The 17,489-nt window shown below is 41.2% G+C and overlaps 3 long non-coding RNA genes across 7 annotated transcripts in view; 2 read left to right on the plus strand and 1 right to left on the minus strand.

Moving 5' to 3' along the window:
- LOC144292980 (uncharacterized) overlaps window positions 1-17,489 on the minus strand; it is a 62,434-nt gene that overhangs the window by 41,379 nt on the left and 3,566 nt on the right. The gene's annotated exons all lie outside the window — the stretch shown is intronic.
- The window catches only part of LOC144292984 (uncharacterized), a 40,775-nt gene that overhangs the window by 14,256 nt on the left and 9,030 nt on the right, over window positions 1-17,489 (plus strand). The window contains exon 3 of one of the 2 annotated variants that reach the window (XR_013360419.1): window positions 4,787-5,652. The exons of the other annotated variant lie outside the window; for it this stretch is intronic. This is a non-coding gene — a long non-coding RNA (uncharacterized LOC144292984). Of the gene's footprint in view, window positions 1-4,786; window positions 5,653-17,489 lie in introns of those variants that run through there. 2 annotated transcript variants of the gene reach the window in all.
- On the plus strand, window positions 7,127-15,942 carry LOC144292983 (uncharacterized). Of its 4 annotated transcripts, none has more exons than XR_013360413.1 (2): window positions 7,127-7,901; window positions 12,630-15,942. It is a non-coding gene; the product is annotated as an uncharacterized LOC144292983 (long non-coding RNA). The 4 variants fall into 4 exon arrangements; XR_013360416.1 differs by having other exon boundaries at window positions 13,858-15,942; XR_013360415.1 differs by having other exon boundaries at window positions 7,127-7,729.

The following is a 17,489-nucleotide window of genomic DNA, read 5'->3' on the forward strand; positions in this document are numbered from 1 at the left end:
TAAAGCTGCTGTCACGAGGAACTAAAGCTTAATCCATTAAAATATGGTTGCCTCATTTCTTTAGAACCCCAGATTTTTTTGTGTGGTGCATGCTGTTGTGGTGAAAGGATGTAGAAATGTTACTTTGCAAATGGAAAAAAGTAATTTAACCTTTCCGATAAAACTCAGCAAGCGTGAGATTGTCACAATTAGAATCAATTGTCTTTTCCAAATTTAGGTGACCTCTTTTAAGTGGAACAATTGAAATCTAATTAAACACAAAAGAAGTTAAGGTTTCATTCAAGAACCAATATCTAAATTCAAAAATTATTTCAGGGCCAAGGCTCTGCTTACTTTATTTATTTTTATTTTTTAAAAGATTTTATTTATTTATTCATGAGAGACACGGAGATAGGCAGAGACAGAGGCAGAGGGAAAAGCAGGCTCCCTGCGGGGAGCCAGATGTGGGACTCGATCCCAGGACCCCGGGGTCATGACCTGAGCTGAAGGCAGATGCTCAACCACCGAGCCTCCCAGGTGCCCTGGCTCTGCTTACTTTAAACTGAAAGATAACTAATAGGGAATTTTTTAAAAATTGGAGGTGCACACTGAAGTATTTGATATTCCTACAATGAGTACATTCTGTGATTTTATCAGCTACTTTCAGATGTGAAAGAAGTAGAAAAACTTGAAAAGTAAAATCACTGATAGGAAGGGCTGTAATCAGTTTTGTGGGGCAGAAACAAGTGACCACATTATTTGGAGATAAGAATATTCAGTACCAGATTGTCCCTTTTATTTGTGACTTCAGAGAGGGGTAGAGGAGGAATCAACAAGTGGCTTTTTTAGCCAATATATTAACTTCACTTCAGGAGCTCCACAGAGAGGATTAGCATAACCAGGAGATCTGGGAAGGATCCAGAGTGTTCTTTTCCATGACTTGCTAGAAGCAAAGAACCTCCTCAGACGTGGCGTGTCCCTATTCACCGAAGCTCCCCACTCTTGGTTGGGTTGCCTTGGTTTTCTGTGGGCTTGCTTAAGACCAATAATAACAATTCTTGCACGTAAAGTGTCTGCAAGACACTTTCTTATCCTTGTCCTCACCCAGCCCATTATCTCCATCTGCCAAATTCAGGCACAACACATGCTCTCTGAAATCCGGGCTGCAACCACTCCTCAACCACCACGAGATGCTCTGTTGAGATACAATCCATATTTGGGGCAGATCGGAGGAGAACATCTGTGCGCCGCCCTAGGCCTGGCCCTCAAAGCAACTGCCGGCCTCGTGTGCGGTTCTCGCAGGGGTGGACAATCAGCTGCAGGGACAGAGCTCTGGGTGGGGACCAAGGACAGCCGGTTCTGCGCCCTCCTGCCCCCCAGATCCCACCTTCCCAAGCGGAGTCACTGTGTCAGATCACACAGAATGCGCACTGTTGTCCACTGTTGTAACATGGGCCTGTGAGTGATGCCTATCTTTCGTTGGCGCACAGAGCCTGCGGGTCGCAATCACCCTCCTGGGGGGCCAATGACCCCCCCACGAGCCATGAGATCTAGAGATCTGCCATGAGAAACTTACATTCCGCCTTTAAAAACGCCCAACAGGGATTAGGTCCCCCCTTGACCTAAGCTAAAACGAGACGCATGAGGACATTCTAGAGATCAAAGAATGCCAGGGTAACTATGCAATGGGTTTTAGAGAAACAGACTCCACTTTGACAGTGAACCCGAATCCTATCCAACCCTCCTGAAAAAATAATATTCTTTACCAAAAACCACACAAGAAAGAAACTTCAAAACTTCCTTTAGAAAACGCCCAGTCTTTCCTGGCAGTGGTGAAATGTGAACCCTACACTTCTACTGGAAGTGTCCATGGCTTCAGTAACCGGGTTCCTGTGGGTGGCTGCAGGTCTCCACGTGCCCCCAGGTGTTTTCCTGTTTTATGAACAAGTGTAGTTCTCTCCCTGTCACTGTAGCAGTTTGCATGTTATGATTTCAGAGTACTGGAAGGCTGCGATTATCACCGTATTTTTACAAAGAGGAAAACTGTAGCATAAGGAGATGGGCCAGCACTTACAGTCCGGGATTCCCAAGATGCAGGCACGGGGTCGCCGGGAAACCAGAGACCTTTCAGAGGTTAATGCCACCTTCCCTGTCCCACCACACATCTGTGTAAGGCAGGGGTTTCTTCATATATGAACTTCAACAAAAACAACACATGGGCAGCCCGGGTGGCTCAGTGGTTTAGTACCGCCTTCGGCCCAGGGCGTGATCCTGGAGTCCTGGGATCAAGTCCTGCATCGGGCTCCCTGCACGGAGCCTGCTTCCCCTCTGCCTCTGTCTCTGCCTCTCTCTCTTTCCGTGAGTCTCTCATGAATAAATAAATAAAATCTTAAAAAAAAAAAAAAAAGTGGCAATGGTGTCAATGCAGAAGCAGATTGTTGATTCCAATTGCCTTTTGCTAGGCCAGACATCAAAGAGATTTGCAAAATGTAAAACAATGCCATTCTTCTTACTGAATGTGTTTTTTTGCAAAATACGGTTGCCTGTTATGAAATATGTATTCATGTTAATATGTTATAGGTTTCTATTGTTACTTTAAAATGAAATATTAAGTGTTGTTTTGTATTTCTCAGTTTTAATTTCTGATAGGGCAAATAGCAATAGATATAACTCATGTAACCAAATGCTCTTTGGGGTCCTCAATGAAATTTTAAAGGAATATTGATACTAAAAAGTTTGAGATTCGGGTGAAAGAATAAAACCCTTATTAAAAAAACGCAAGTCTTAAATAAAATCTTTAAAAAAAAAAAAAAAAAAAAAGCAAGTCAAGGGACGCCTGGGTGGCTCAGTGGTTGAGTGTCTGCCTTTGGTTCGGGGTGGGATCCCCGGATCGGGGATCGAGTCCCACATGGGCTCCCCACCAGGAGCCTGCTTCTCCCTCTGCCTGTGTTTCTGTCTGTGTGTGTCACTCATGAATAAATAAATAAAATCTTTTAAAAAATAAATAAAGCAAGTCAAGAGATGCCTGGGTGGCTCAGTCAGTTAGCATCTGCGTTCTGCTCAGGTCATGATTTCAGGGTCACGATATCAAGCCCCGCATTGGGCTCTCTGCTCATCAGGGAACCTGCTTCTCCCTCTGCCCCTCCACCCATTTGTGCTTGCCACCTCTCTCTCTCTCTCTCTAATAAATAAATAAAATATTTTTTAAAAAGCAAGTCAAATAATATTATCAAAAGAGAATAAGGATAGATTTGAAATTAAAATGAATTCACTGTTGTAGGAATTAAAAAAGATAAAAGGTATTTTCAATTAAATCAAGAAAGAAAATAAAGCTTTAGGCAGAAGATCCATAAGCAAGAACCAAAGAATTTGGAAAAACAAAAATCAGACAAAGGCCCTCTCCTGAGACTTTCACAGCAATTTGTTTTTCAAGGGAAATTGAGATGTATTTGCACAATGGGCTATTAGCAAAATCATTGGGAAGGCAGAGAGTGTTGTTAGCAGTAGAAGTATTATGGATGGATCAAAATATTTGTAGGTCTAAATCTATCAGCTAAATTAACATGAGATCTCATGTTGACGCATGAATTGATTCTAATTAAGAGACAAGTCAGGATACAACCTAAATGTTTACTAATTGTGAATTGGTAAAATAAAGCGATACATCCCTATGGTGCATATTCAGCCAATTATGTTCCAAAAAGAATATTTAATAACTTGGAGAAACATTTACAAATATAAAGACCAGGTTACAAAACAATATTTGGAAAAATATAAGTATGAAAAGAGGGGTGCCTGGGTGGCTCAGTCGGTTAATGTCCAACTCTTGATTTTGGCTCAGGTCATGATCTCATAGATCATGAGATTGAGCCCCACATGGGGCTTGCAGGAAGTCTGCTTGATGAGTCTTTCCCTCTGCCCCTCCCCCCATTCTCTCTTTCTCTCAAATAAGTTTATTTATTGAGAGAATAAGTTTATTTATTTGAGAGAGAGAGAGGGAGAGAGAACAGAAGCGTGGGGGAGGGGCAAAAAAAGGGAGAAGCAGACTCCCCACTGAGCAGGGAGCCAGATGCAGGGCTCGATCCCAGGACCCCAAGATCATGACCTGAGCAGAAGTCGGATGTTTAACTGACTAAGCCACCCAGATGCCCCAATAAATAAGTCTTAAAAAAAAAAAGAGAAAGAAAGAGACAATAAGGCTACAAACCCAAATGTTAATATTGGTTATCTCAGAATGATGATGAGTGATTATTATTACATTTTTTTGTATTTTATTGTATATTTAAAATTTCCCCCATGTGATAATGACAACAATAATAATTTGTTTCTGTAGAGCTATCTAACATTTTTGTTTTCTTCATGCAGTGCCAAGCTAGAGCCATCTCTCCCCAGACAAGCCACACCCACTGACTCCTCTTGGGTTTTAATAAATAGCCCCAGGAAGTCAGTCCTTCCCCTTCCAAGGGCCTTCTGGAGCACTCTGTTCTGCTTTTGAACCCAGCAGCTCCAGCATGTGCTAATTGATTTTATTCTGCAAATTTAGAATTAGGTAGTTGGGAGCCGAGCGAACTCTCCCTGAAATAATGAATGCAAATTAATGTGAAAGTATATCCCCAGGATTTCCTGTAAGAATCTTTTATTACAGTGACAGGAGTTTTTACAAGTACTTATCATAAATAATTTATTGCCTCTGCTGGCAGGCTAGATACCTTACGTGACTGTTACTATGGGAACATCAATGTCCATATACAGTTTAATTCTATTCCCAGAAGCCGAAATGAAAGTCGGCATTATCTTCATGTTACAGATGTGAGAACTGAGGCATTCAGAAGCTAAGTCGCTGGCCTGGATCCAAGGACAATTCAGAGGAAGAAGAGCTGGAACTGGTTCTGTTGACACCCAACCCAGGACATTGTGGTTAGAGCTAGAAGCCTTCACATCATGTGCACGGGGAGCTTGGTTTGCATGGATGGACTCTTCTATGCTAGGGTGACTCCAGGACAGCCTGTCACAAGCCTGGGGTGAGCACCGAGAGTCTTCTGACCTGGAGGCAGCTTACGGGAGGAAGAAGAGGATGCACTAGCCTGGGACCCTTACTTTACCCAAGTAGAAGCCAGGGCAAGCAGGAAGTGAAGGCAATATATGTGTGCATGAAAGAGAAAGTGCTAAGAAGCATTTAGACAAGTAACAGGAAGGCTGTTTCATTTTAGATAAATGTGGCAAAGGGAAGACATGCAGAGCTTATTCAGACAGAAAGGCTAAGAGGTTCTTTTTAAATTGTCAAAGTGCTGGAGTGACAACAGACTGACTTTTCTCCTGCCATCCTCACTGTCACAGGAGAATGATGACCCTTCCCCAGCTCATCTTCTAATCCTCTGTTTTGGGTACAATGAAAAGAACATTGAAAAAGCTACACAGGGAAGGTCCACATTTTATGTGGAGGCAATAGTCTAAGAAAACAAAGTTATAGTCAAATGACTTAAGAAAAGAGAATTACTGGCTTGCAAAATTGATATAAAAATCTACCCTCTCGGGACATCTGGATGGCTCAGTGATTGAGCAGGTCATGGTCCCGGGATCCTGTGATCGAGTCCCGCATGGGGCTCCCTGCTTCTCTCTCTGCCTGTGTCTCTGCCTCTGTGTGTGTGTGTGTCTCTCATTAATAAATAAAATCTTTAAAAAAAAATCTACCCATCGCTTTTCATCCTTTAAAACTGTGTAACGATTGTCACAAATAATACGTAATAAGGCTTTGCATAAATAACAAATTGTTAAGAAGACCCTCATACTTATACCATGTCATTTTTTACTCTGGTCTTGATAAGAGAATTATAGGTCACTCCAAACCCGGGGTCAGCAAATATTTTCTTTAAAGGGCCACATGGTGAATATTTTAGGTTTTGTAAGTTATACAGGATCTCTTTAAAAATGTAAAAATCATTCTTAGGTCAGATGTACAAAAGCACAATTTGCTGTCCCCACCCTAAGCTATGACAGCAAGCATAAGGGCCACCCATAAAGGGCAGGAGGGCAGAGCGGACGGGCCATCCATATCCACCTCTGTCATTTCCACAGACCCAGTCTGTCCTTTTCCCATTGTGGCTCCAGCCCCTAGGGCAGTGCCTAGTGGCCATTAGGCCTAAATATGTGGTTGCTGATTCAGTAAATGATGGCTGGGCTCTGATGGTTGTACACAGCACAGTGTGTCCTACACGCATGGGCATCTCAGTGGAAAAAAACAGTATTGAAAGGGAGTTACGTTAACAGAGGCCTCTTTTACATGCAAATCATCCTGGATGGAGGAACACAGGTATTTCCTGGTGGAGAGGAAGGAAACTAACAGTTCCTGAGCCAATTTTATGCTAATGTGTTTAACACATTATTTAACAGAATCCGCATACGTCATTACGAGATAGAGGATATTACATTTTTGGGGTAGAAAACTGAGCTCGGGGAGGTTGAATAACTTTTTCAAGTTCCAAAAATAAATGTGTAGCTACCCAGGATTCAGATCCAAGCTTGTCTGTTCCCACACTTCAGGCTCCTTCTAGTATACCTGACGACAGAAGCGGTTGTATTTCTCGCTCTACCATCTGACCTTGGAGAGGATCGCTTCACCTCATTCATAAGACACAAACTTAAAACAGCTAGCCATCTCAGTGAGATGGAAAACTTCGTGAGTGTTACAAAACACAGCACACGGCACTACCTCACACTCAATAAATATTTGCTGAATTTGAATGTGCTTGAACATCTGAATTGGCTGACGCTCATGAGAAGGGAGAGAAGAGGACGTGGAGGAAATGCCTGACTTATCACTCAAGAGGGAGAAGGGGGAAAGTATGAAATGCAAACTTTTAAAAGAATTAAATGATTCTGTAGATGGAGGTAAAGTTCAGGCAAAGCAGCATCCAGGGAGAAGGAAGCACTTGGGTTTCTAGGAGAACTCACATAAACGTTGCGTCAATTTTCAAAGGATTTTTGTTTTTGCTTTTGTTAGCAACAGAGCCTTTCTTCAGAAACATTATTTTGAAGCCCAGTATAGAAAACAAATACAGAGCTATTCTTAGGCCTGCTCTCTGGTTTCCATGGTGTCCCCTAAGGCACTTTTATGGAACCCCTCAGGCCAGCTCAGGGCCTAGTTTGAAACTTCCTGTTCTTCTGCCTCTTCCCTCAACGCCCAATCAAACGTAGTATTTATGATTAATGAAGGGTGGGTGTTCCCCTTATCCTAATAAGAGCATAGAGGTCTACTCTGTAGAGCTTGTTCTTGCTGATGGTTATCATATGCAGAGGTGGAGGTGACTTTAGGCCTGGTTTGATGCAGGGGTCAGAAATATGTATCCCTCTGTTTTTTGATCCTGCATTCTCTATGAAGATGCCATTCTCAAGCAGGCTTTTTCTACTCATGACTGAGATGGCAATCAGCAGTTTCGGGCCTCTGTCATCCCTGGAGTATCTACAGTCTCGGGAGTCTCGGGAGAGAATGACTCTTGATTAATAACACAAGACTTCTTAAAGGATTTTACACCATCAGTGATGTGCTCATCCTGGTGCAATTACTGTGGTTGGAGTAATCCAGAATTATGATTGGCCAGGCCTGGTTCATGAACCCAACCCTAGAGTCAGATGGAAGGCCAGCATCACCAGCACACAGGGATTGAGAAGGATCGGTGTGAAGATGATGCCCCAAAGTGATACTGAGCACAGAAAAACATGCCCCCTCCAGTGATCAGACATGATCATGATGGTAAGGAGCACAACATGGGGAGATTTGAAGACCAGGTTGGCTGAAGTAATGGTATAAGGAAAAGGTAGAAGTAGAACAAACGAGCAAAGAGAAAAGGTGAGAGAAGTGTCCCAGTATTGTGGACCTGCTCTTCCACAGGAGAAGAAAGACTTCTTCAGTCCCTGAAGGAAAGGTAAGTCACTTGTGAAGCCATCCAGAGGACTATTTGTCATCAGCATACGATAAAAAGTGGTCAACAAGTGTCTAAATGAGGTTGCTGTGTGGGAACTCAGATTATAAAGTCACTGGGGAAGACTTCAAGAGACATTTTTGCAGTGATTCAGTTGCCAAAGGCGAGAGGGCTTAGAAGAGCAAGACTCAAGCCTCAAGAGTAGAGCAATCTCTTATTTATTTTGGACACAGTATCTAGAGAGAAAGATTTAGAGTGTTGACGAGACACAAATAGCACTGAACCAACCAAAGATAAAGATACATCTGTGGTAATGTGGTACAGTGGTTAGATGCTCAAGTTCTGGAATCAGATATATCTCGGTTTAAATATTGACTCCTCCTCCCCTCGCTGGTGTATTGACCTTGTGTGTATTGACCTTGACACATTATGTATTTTCTCTCTGGGCCAAGGCTTCTTCATCTGGAAAACAAGAATGATAATAGTTTCTAGTTCATGGGCTTTTGTGATTTAGGATGAAGAGAGATGACATTTGCAAAGAACTGTGAACAGTGACCAGCACATAAATGTACATAAATGTTGATGTTCACATTATTTAGAAAAAAAATAACTGATAGATGCAGTACAGGTATTATATAAATTGTGATCTCAAAACATGTAACCTAAATCAACTGAATGAAAAATTGCATTGCCTCAAAGAAAAAAAAAAAAAAGCTGGAAATAGAAGAAAGGAGAGAAGACCACTGTAAAGAAGTGACCAGGATACCTGATTTTTTAAATTGAAACAATAAGTCATTACAACATATTTTTTCATGTACGCATTCCAGAACTTTTTGTTAAGAACCATTAAGTGTTAGGCACCATGTGCAAGGTGCCGGGGATAATAGGAAGAGGATAAGACTTCCAGCCTGAAAGGGCTCACAGTCTAGAAGAGAGAGAGAAGAACACAAATGGTATCAAAATAATGTGATGAGAACTACATAGGCTTGTTCAGAGTGTGTGATGGGAGCAGGGCAGTGAGCAGCCAATTCACTGGACATTCCATGGCTCCAGAGGGCATTCAAACATGATTTGTTTCATATGTTTACACTGGAAGCAGAGCTCAGTGATATATAATCTTAGAGGGTCACATCTAGAGACAAAACTGGCAAATGTTAATAATTGTTGAGACTCGGTGATAGGGATGCTTTTTATTATTCTCCCTACTTTTATGTATCTTTGAAAATTTGCCTTATAGAGCTTTCCTCTTTTAATATTTTATTTTTTCTTTGAGGGAGAGAGAGAGAACACAAGCAGGGGCAGAGGGAGAGGGAGAAGTAGACTGGGCGCTGAGCAGGGAGCCTGATGCTGGACTCAAACCCAGGACCCTGAGATCATGACCTGAGCCAAAGGCAGATGCTTTACCTACTGAGCCACCCAGGTGCCCCAGAACTTTTTCTTTTTTCACTGAAGTATAGTGATACACAGTGTTACGTAGTTTCAGGAGTGGGAATGAGGGAATGCTTCAGCAAGTCTCCAGGTTATGCTATGCTCTTACGCTGTGCTCAATGCTGGCGTAGCTGCCTTCTGTCACCGGACAATCCTGTTACCGTATCACTGACTATATTCCCTGAGCTGTCCCTTTCATCCTCGGGACTTATTCACTCCATAACTGGAGGCCCCTACTGCCCACTCCCTTCACCCATTTTGCCCATCCCCCCATCTCCCTAGAACTTCTTGAAAAATGGCACGTGAGACCTCATTTCTCAGGGCCAGGAAAGAGCGGTTAGGCGAAGGAGCACTTGCAGCAGCCATAATCAGGAACTTACAGACTGCTTGACCAAAGAGGAAGAAACTGTGCCTCACTTGATATGGATGGAGGAGTAAATGGAACAAGGGGCAGGAGTCTGGAAAAGACTATTTATGGCAGCGATAGCAAGGGACAAGGAACAGAAATGGAAAGACAAATGCGAGCAAAAAGGACAAACTAATAAAAACCAGGGACTCTGAATACCCACCTACCAAAAAAAAAAAAAAAAAAGGGAGGGGCGGAGGGAGAAGGAAGGAAAGAAAAAAGAAAATATGATGAAAGTAGGTTGGGGTGGAAGCATTATGGTGAAGCTGAAGGACAAAGGTTAATGCACAAGGAAAAAATATTATCAGAGGTGGAAAGGGATTAGGATTCTGTTCCAAATGAGGAATCATGACAGGTGACACAGAAGGGTGCTCCATGAGGAAACCAAGCATAGAGGGAGATCAGAATTTCAGATAAGCTCTCCAGCAGGATGTTGATACAAGGTGCTGCACTTTAATTATTCATGAGAGACACAGAGAGAGAGAGAGGCAGAGACAAGGCAGAGGGAGAAGTAGGCTCCATGCAGGAAGCCTGATGTGGGACTCGATCCCAGGACCCCGGGATCATGCCAAGCTGAAGGCAGATGCCCAACCACTGAGCCACCCAGGCATCCTGGTGCTGCACTTTAAAGCATATTTTCAGAGTGAGGTTGGGTGACTTGGGGGAAGATCCATATGTATAAGCTCATTCTTGGCTGGTTCATTCACTTATTTCTTGATACATTTCAACAAATAGTTATTAATCTTGTTCTCTGGCCTATTACCTGAAAATAAGATTGACCTGTCGATCATGTTGCTTAGAGCCTAACGATCAGGACAAACGATGAAACAAGAGATTCTAAATTATAATAAACTGTAATTGATGGTAACATAGGGAAGTGCACATGTCAGACCCTCATGGGATGCCTTCATTCCCATACAGGGTCTTTCCCCAATTCAAGGGCTGGCCCTTGGACTTTGTAGGTACAGAAGCATGATCTGCTTCTATGCCTACATCCGTCTCTGGAGGATGGACACACCCTAGCCAAGTTCACAAAGGTGTAGCCACCAGAAGGACAATTTACTGACTTCCAGCAAGAAAAATAAATATGAACAATTTGTATATTTGTATTTTCTGATGAGCACAGTCTTTCATGATAGACAGATCTATGTGGGGAGTCAGATTACCAGCCCCAGATTACTCAGAGAGAATGGATCACAACAAAGGAGGGGTGAGCTGGATGATCATAATGCCCAGTGTCACCTCTAAGTCATTATCCTCACAGAAGATACTGGTGTTCATGGGTCAGGGCACCATCCCTCCAGCTGCTACTAGAGGAGTTGTCATATTCTATCTTTTTCAATATCCCTTTTATAGATTCCCCTACTTTTATGTACACATTCATTCTCCAGACATGGTACAATGGAATTAACTAAATGTAATCTTTCTTAAATATCATCACAATTGAATTGTGATGCAACAAACACCTTGCTTGTTCCAGCTAAGGTGATGCGCACATTTCTCAAATTCTATCTGGGCACTCAAAATATGTTGGGTACTCTCTGTGTAGACCTGATTTTACTAATAATGCTTTAATTATCCACTCTTCTTGTTCAAAGTGTAATTTAAAAAAAGATTTTATTTAATCATTTGAGAGAATATATGGGCAGGATGGCAGAAGGAGAGGGAGAAGCAGACTGCCCACTGAGCAGGTAGCCTGATGCAAGACTTGATTCCAGGGCCTTGGGATCATGAACTGATCCTGAAGGATCCCAACTGAAGGCAGATGCTTAGCTGACTGAACCACCCAGGCACCCCTTAAGAGTGTAATTTAACATTATTTTGTGCTGCCTATTTCCCATTTATTAGATCTACTCTCTAGCCAGCTAAGGTTGGGTTTGACCAATGAATGGGACATCAGGGATCAGTGGGAAGGAGAAAAATGGGGTAGGGTCATTGGATCCCTCAGCTCTCTCCTTATGGGGTCACTGTAAATAGGCTACTTCTCCAGACCAATGATCACAGCTTTTGTGGTGAGGGTCCTCTCTGTTTCTGAGTTTTGGTAATGACTCTCATCCTTTTCCTCTTTTAGCCTTGGGGTGGTAATAGTTCCCTAGTCTTGCTAGTACCAACATAATTCATTGAGCCTTTTTGGTCTCCCTAAATCCTGCCCACACCATCATAACAATCTCTTTATTAAACTTTCCTAATTTTCTCCTTTGGACATGCCATCTCTTTCCTGTTGGGACCTTGATATGGGTTGGTGTTGACTTTAAACCCATATATTACCTATGAGAAGTAAAGGCTGGAGTACAAATACGTAGCCAACTAACTATATAGTGATAGAGACCCAAAGAACTAGCAATTTAATCTTTGGGGCTCTGAAAGAACAAATGTTAGGTATTACTTTGCTGAAAAATAAATGAACAAAGTAAGATAGAATGTTGAGTTAAAAAAGAACCTTAAAGAATGTCAAGTTTCTAGACAATGCATAAAATTGTGGCAAGTAGTGGTTTATCTGCAATCACAAAGTCCCTTAGCTACAGAATTGAGAGTAAATTTGGATTTCTGGTTCCTAGTCCTCTGCTATTCACTTTCCCTGAGCATATTATTTTGATTCCTTGAAGAAGAAAGCAACATGGGTGTCCTACAGTTCTCTTTTATCAAACAAGGATTATAAAAAAGAGAGGAAGGAGGAGGTAGCTGTGGTAATTTAAAAATATGCACACAATTTCTTTGGTAATTGTCCATTCAAGAGGTGGAGTTAGATTCCTCTTGAGTGTAGAGTGGATTTGCTGACTTGCTTCTCACTAACAGAATATGGTGGAACAGATGGTATATTATTTCCAAGACTAAGTCATAAAAGGAAATGTGACTTCCTCCTTGCTCTCTCCCTTGGGCACTTGTTCTGGGGGAAGCCTGCTGCCATGTTGTGTGGGAACTCAAGTAACCCCATGGAGAGGAAGTAAGACCGACCGTCAATAGCCCTTCAAGTACATCATCTTGGAAGCCGATTCTCCAGCCCCAGTCCAGCCTTCAGATGATGACAGCCCTAGCTAACAGCTTGACTTCAATCCAGAGTCAGAACTACCTCTTAAAGCTTTTCCTGAATTCCTAACCTAGAGAATCTATGAAATAATAAATATTTGTTGTTTTAAGCTGCTAAGCTTAAAGGTAATTTTTTAAAAGATTTTATTTATTTATTTATTTAATTAATTTATTTATTTGAGAGAGAGAGAGAGAAAGCACAGAGGAGAAGCAGACTCTCTCTTGAGCAGGGAGCCCTATGCAGGGCTCAAATCCAGGACCTTGAGATCATGACGTGAGCTGAAGTCAGGCACTTAAAAGACTGAACCACCCAGGTACCCCAGCTTGAAGGTAATTTGTTACACATCAATAGCTGGCTAATAAAGAAAGGAAGAGGAAGGAAGGCAGAAAAAGAGAAACAAGGCAGAAAGAGTAGTCAGAAAAAAATGCTGCTTGTAAAATATTCTTGCATACCACAGCCAAAAACTGCTCAGAGAACAACTACACAAAACACAGAAGGCTGATGAGTTGGGAAGTTGCTGAATCAACATATTTGGAGCATAGGATGTCATGGTTTCTGTATGAATACAAAAAAAATGTTTCATAATTTAAAAACTTGCAAAGGGCCACTCTGGTCAGATCATGGTCTGTATAAGCCTGATGTTCTATTTATGATGGTAGAACAAGATGTTGTGGGAAAATACTCTCTATATGCCACTGATCTCTGAAATCAAGATAATGTATCCAACTAATGTCAATATATGTATGCATATTGAAAGATCTTTTTTCAATATTATTTTCTATCCTCTTTCTTTTTTCTCTAAAACCACCTCCAAGGTCTGGGAGTTGATCCTTCCATCTAAAATTGTTGACAGTCTTTGCTGGAAGATCTGGAAGCCTAGAGTCTAAAGGAAACTCTGCTAACTCAATGTTAATATTTGGGGAGGGAATGGCTATTAGAGACTGTTAAGGCCCCCTAAAATAACCAAAGTTACAGTCATTACCCATCTCAACACAGGATTTAAGCTCCTCAAAGATCAGCTGTTTATCTTGTTAATTCCATGGTTTGAGTCTTCATAAAAGACATAAGTTTTTTTTCCTTAACTTTATTTTTTTAAGGTTATTTATTTATTTATTTATTCATGAGAGACACACACTCACAGAGGCAGAGACACTGGCAGAGGGAGAAGCAGACTCCCTGCAAGGAGCCTGACGTGGGACTCGATCCCGGAACTCCAGGATCACGCCCTGGGCTGAAGGCCGATGCTCAACCACTGAGCCACCCAGGTGACCTTAACTTTATTGTTTTTCAGTAATCTCTACACCCAGTGTAGAGCTCAAACTCAGGACCCTGAGATCAAGAGTCCCATGCTCCTCCAACTGAGCCAGCCAGGAGCCCTACCCAAGCTCTTCTTGCTACATATACATGCCTCGCTATGAACCTCTTTTTCTGTGGCTTTATGTTACATCTAATACAGAATGAGAGGTCCTCTAAACTTTCTGCTGAAAGGCCCCTAATTGCTGCTTCTGATATTTGGTGGATGTCACTTATCCTAAATGTGGGTTATTTCTTTTATAATTCTTGATTCCTTTTCCATCCAGTTTTCATCTTCTCAGACTCAACAATGGGCAAACATTAAAGGAAGAGAGCTAAAATAAAGACATACGAATATCAAATGTAGCAATGTGTGTCCACTATACTTCAATAAAAAAAAAAAGGAAAGTTGAATTTTTTTGAACGGTGTAGTTTAAAAGCTAATAATCTGCAACAATGTGTGGTAAGAGAGTAGCTGTGCTTCATGCTTGGAATCAGAAGAGCTGGTGAGTAAAATGCCTAAACTAGCGTCTGTGAGATTGGGGGGCAATGTCAGATCATGATACAGAATGGAAAGGAGAAGGCAGGCAGGCTGGGGCTGAGGGGTGGGTGGGATCTGTGTGTGACACCAAGGAGGCAGCCAGCAGAGTGGGAATCAATCAAGGAGAAGAAATCACTGAAATTAAAGAAGACATGAGCAAGCAAGTTTATGAAAGATGAAGGAGGGTATTGACTCCGGCAAGTTTCATTGAGAGACATATGAACCAACATAAGTCAGATAAAGGAGAAATGGTCCATGGTTTGATAGACAGCTGCAGAGCTAGCTAGCTAAGTGAGAAAGTAGATAAGTAAGGAAATAAATATGTCAGTAAAAAGAAAAGAGGAAAAAGGATGGTGGAGTTTACCCCATGCTGCTTGTTTTTCCCAGAGAAAGGAGAAGTCTGTAATACCTTGTGAGTGACAGCAAGACCCCTAGAGGATGACCGTCCACATGGTCCAGCTCTGAAAAGAGAACCTCTTATGATTATGCAAGTCTTCGGGGGCAAAACAGGACTCTGCCTAATGCTCCAGGGTTGCACCGTTTATTTTCCTAATGGGAGACTGGATTTTCAGTGGCACAGGCAAATGTCTGAGAGCTGGAAAGCATAATAAAGTTCAGGAGGGAAAAGAGAGTTCTGGAACAGATCGGCTTACCACTGCATTTGCAAATAATTCCCCTACTGTTAAAATCAGCCCTTGGCAGATACATTTGGTTTGAGTCTGGAGAAAAGGGAAATAATAAAATCCCCGACACCAGTGCTTTGGACTATCTCCTTTAAGAAAGCTAGCAAAAGAATAGCAGTAATTGGAGGTGTTCGACATTTTGGGATGCAGATTAAATTTTTTTTCATAATCTCATTGCAAAGGTTAGTAGTAGCAAGCAGCTAAAATAATAGCAGCAGCCTCAAATTATACTACGAAAAGAAGATGACAGACTTGACTTTCCAATATGTTCAAATCAATAACAGAGTGACCAAAAAGGGCCCAAAGGGTGCCTTTGTCTCAGGAAAGAGTTGTCAATACAATGAGGAAAAAAATCTTTTAAAAATAGAGCCAGCATATGGGTTGCCTTCTAACTGTGTGAAATATATAAAAATGCTAGGAAAATGTGATTAGAATTCCAATACATTATGGATAAAGCTTGAAATAAGGCAAGAATATTCATGCACCCCTCTGTGATATGCATAACAATAGAACATGAAAATGCACTGCATGGTAAAATGCTAATGAAACATTAATAAGCAAAAATTTCTGTGCATAATCAGTGAAAGTAGAGGGTTATTAAAGATTGGAAATCTACTGTTTAGGGAAAAGTGAAGCTATATAAATAAAGAGGACAGAATTAGAAATGGTGGAAGCAATCTGTTTTGTGTATCAAAGGATTAGGAGAAAATAGTATATAAAGTATGATCCCAAATTTCTTTTAAAAAATACCAGCTGCTGGTTCTGAATATTGGGAATATGGGAAATTCTAACTTTTTCTTTAGGCTTTCTTGTTTTTCAAGTAATCTCATGTCTTATTATTTAAAATATTATTTTAAAAAATTGTGCTGCAGATATAAGGATGTAAGAACATAGTCATTATAAGGATGATAAGAACAGATGGATTCTGTTTTCACTTCGGTGACAAATACATAGGTCTGGATTCAGTGTAAACAACTATAGAGTGATTGAGACAGAGAAGAGGAAAAAATATTAAAAGAATGAAAAAAGAAGAAATATCTTCATTAGAATTTTAAGAGTGATTCTTGAAAAAGTGAAAGGAAGCAAGCCAGTACTTGGGAGATATATTAAATAAAAAGAATATTGAACAGAGTTGCTTTCCTATAGAGTTTAAAATTTTAACGTGTATGTGCATTGTATAGGTTGTCAAGTGTTTCTTTTGAGACATCCATGGAATCATAGAACTCTAGACTTAAAGAGAACCTTAGAGATTATCTAGTATCAATTCCTCCATTTTATAGAAAAACTGAGGCCCAGAAAGGCAAAGTGACTCAAACCTAGTCAGAGAGAGTTTGAGATTTGAACATAGGACTTCAGCATTCAGGGCTCCATTTATCTGGTTTTATTATAGTTTATGTGGCCCGTGAGCACCGCAGTCTTCTTTTTACAACTTCCAAAAAAGAGTAGGAATGGTCATTAGGGTAGACCATGACATGATAAATGCATATTTTAAAAGGATGTGTTCAACTTTCCAAAACTGGAAAGAATTGGATAACGAACCAGGAGCTAAAAGAAAAGAGGAATTGCTTCCAGACTGAAATGGAGAAAATGTGGGTTGGGGGCCACAAGGGATGTCAATGAACTCAAACTTAGAAAGTATGAGTAAGAGAGACGAACCAACCAAATGAGTCTGGTCTTGAATCAAGGGAGGGAATGGATAAAATGGGGTAGCGCTCAATAGAAAATTCATGGCTGATGAAAATAATGCAATTCTAGGTGATTGGGGGTCTATGTTTGTAGAAAGATGGCTAATCGGAAATAAATTTTTTTTTACAAAGAGCCAAAAAACAAAGTATTCTGAAAGCCAAAAGTGGAAAACAGAAGGTTAATGGGATTCCTCTGTTTAGAGAAAGATCACTGAAATACAAAGTAGGAAGTAGAAAGAAGGTAGAGCAATCAACAGATGTGTGACAGAGGACACTGAACACAAGACCCAGAAAGAAGTTGGATTTTCAAGGAATTATTTAACACAAAATAGTGCATCAAGTCTTTGGAAGGAAATCTTCTCTAAATAAGTAGAAATAAGGGTTCCCTGGGTGGCTTAGCGGTTTAGCGCCTGCCTTCGGCCCAGGGCGTGATCCTGGAGTCCCAGGATCGAGTCCCACATCAGGCTCCCTGCGAGGAGCCTGCTTCTCCCTCTGCCTATGTCTCTGCCTCTATGTGTGTGTGTGTG

This window comes from Canis aureus, chromosome 21 (genome assembly GCF_053574225.1).
Source record: "Canis aureus isolate CA01 chromosome 21, VMU_Caureus_v.1.0, whole genome shotgun sequence".
NCBI classification, from domain to species: Eukaryota; Metazoa; Chordata; class Mammalia; order Carnivora; family Canidae; genus Canis; species Canis aureus.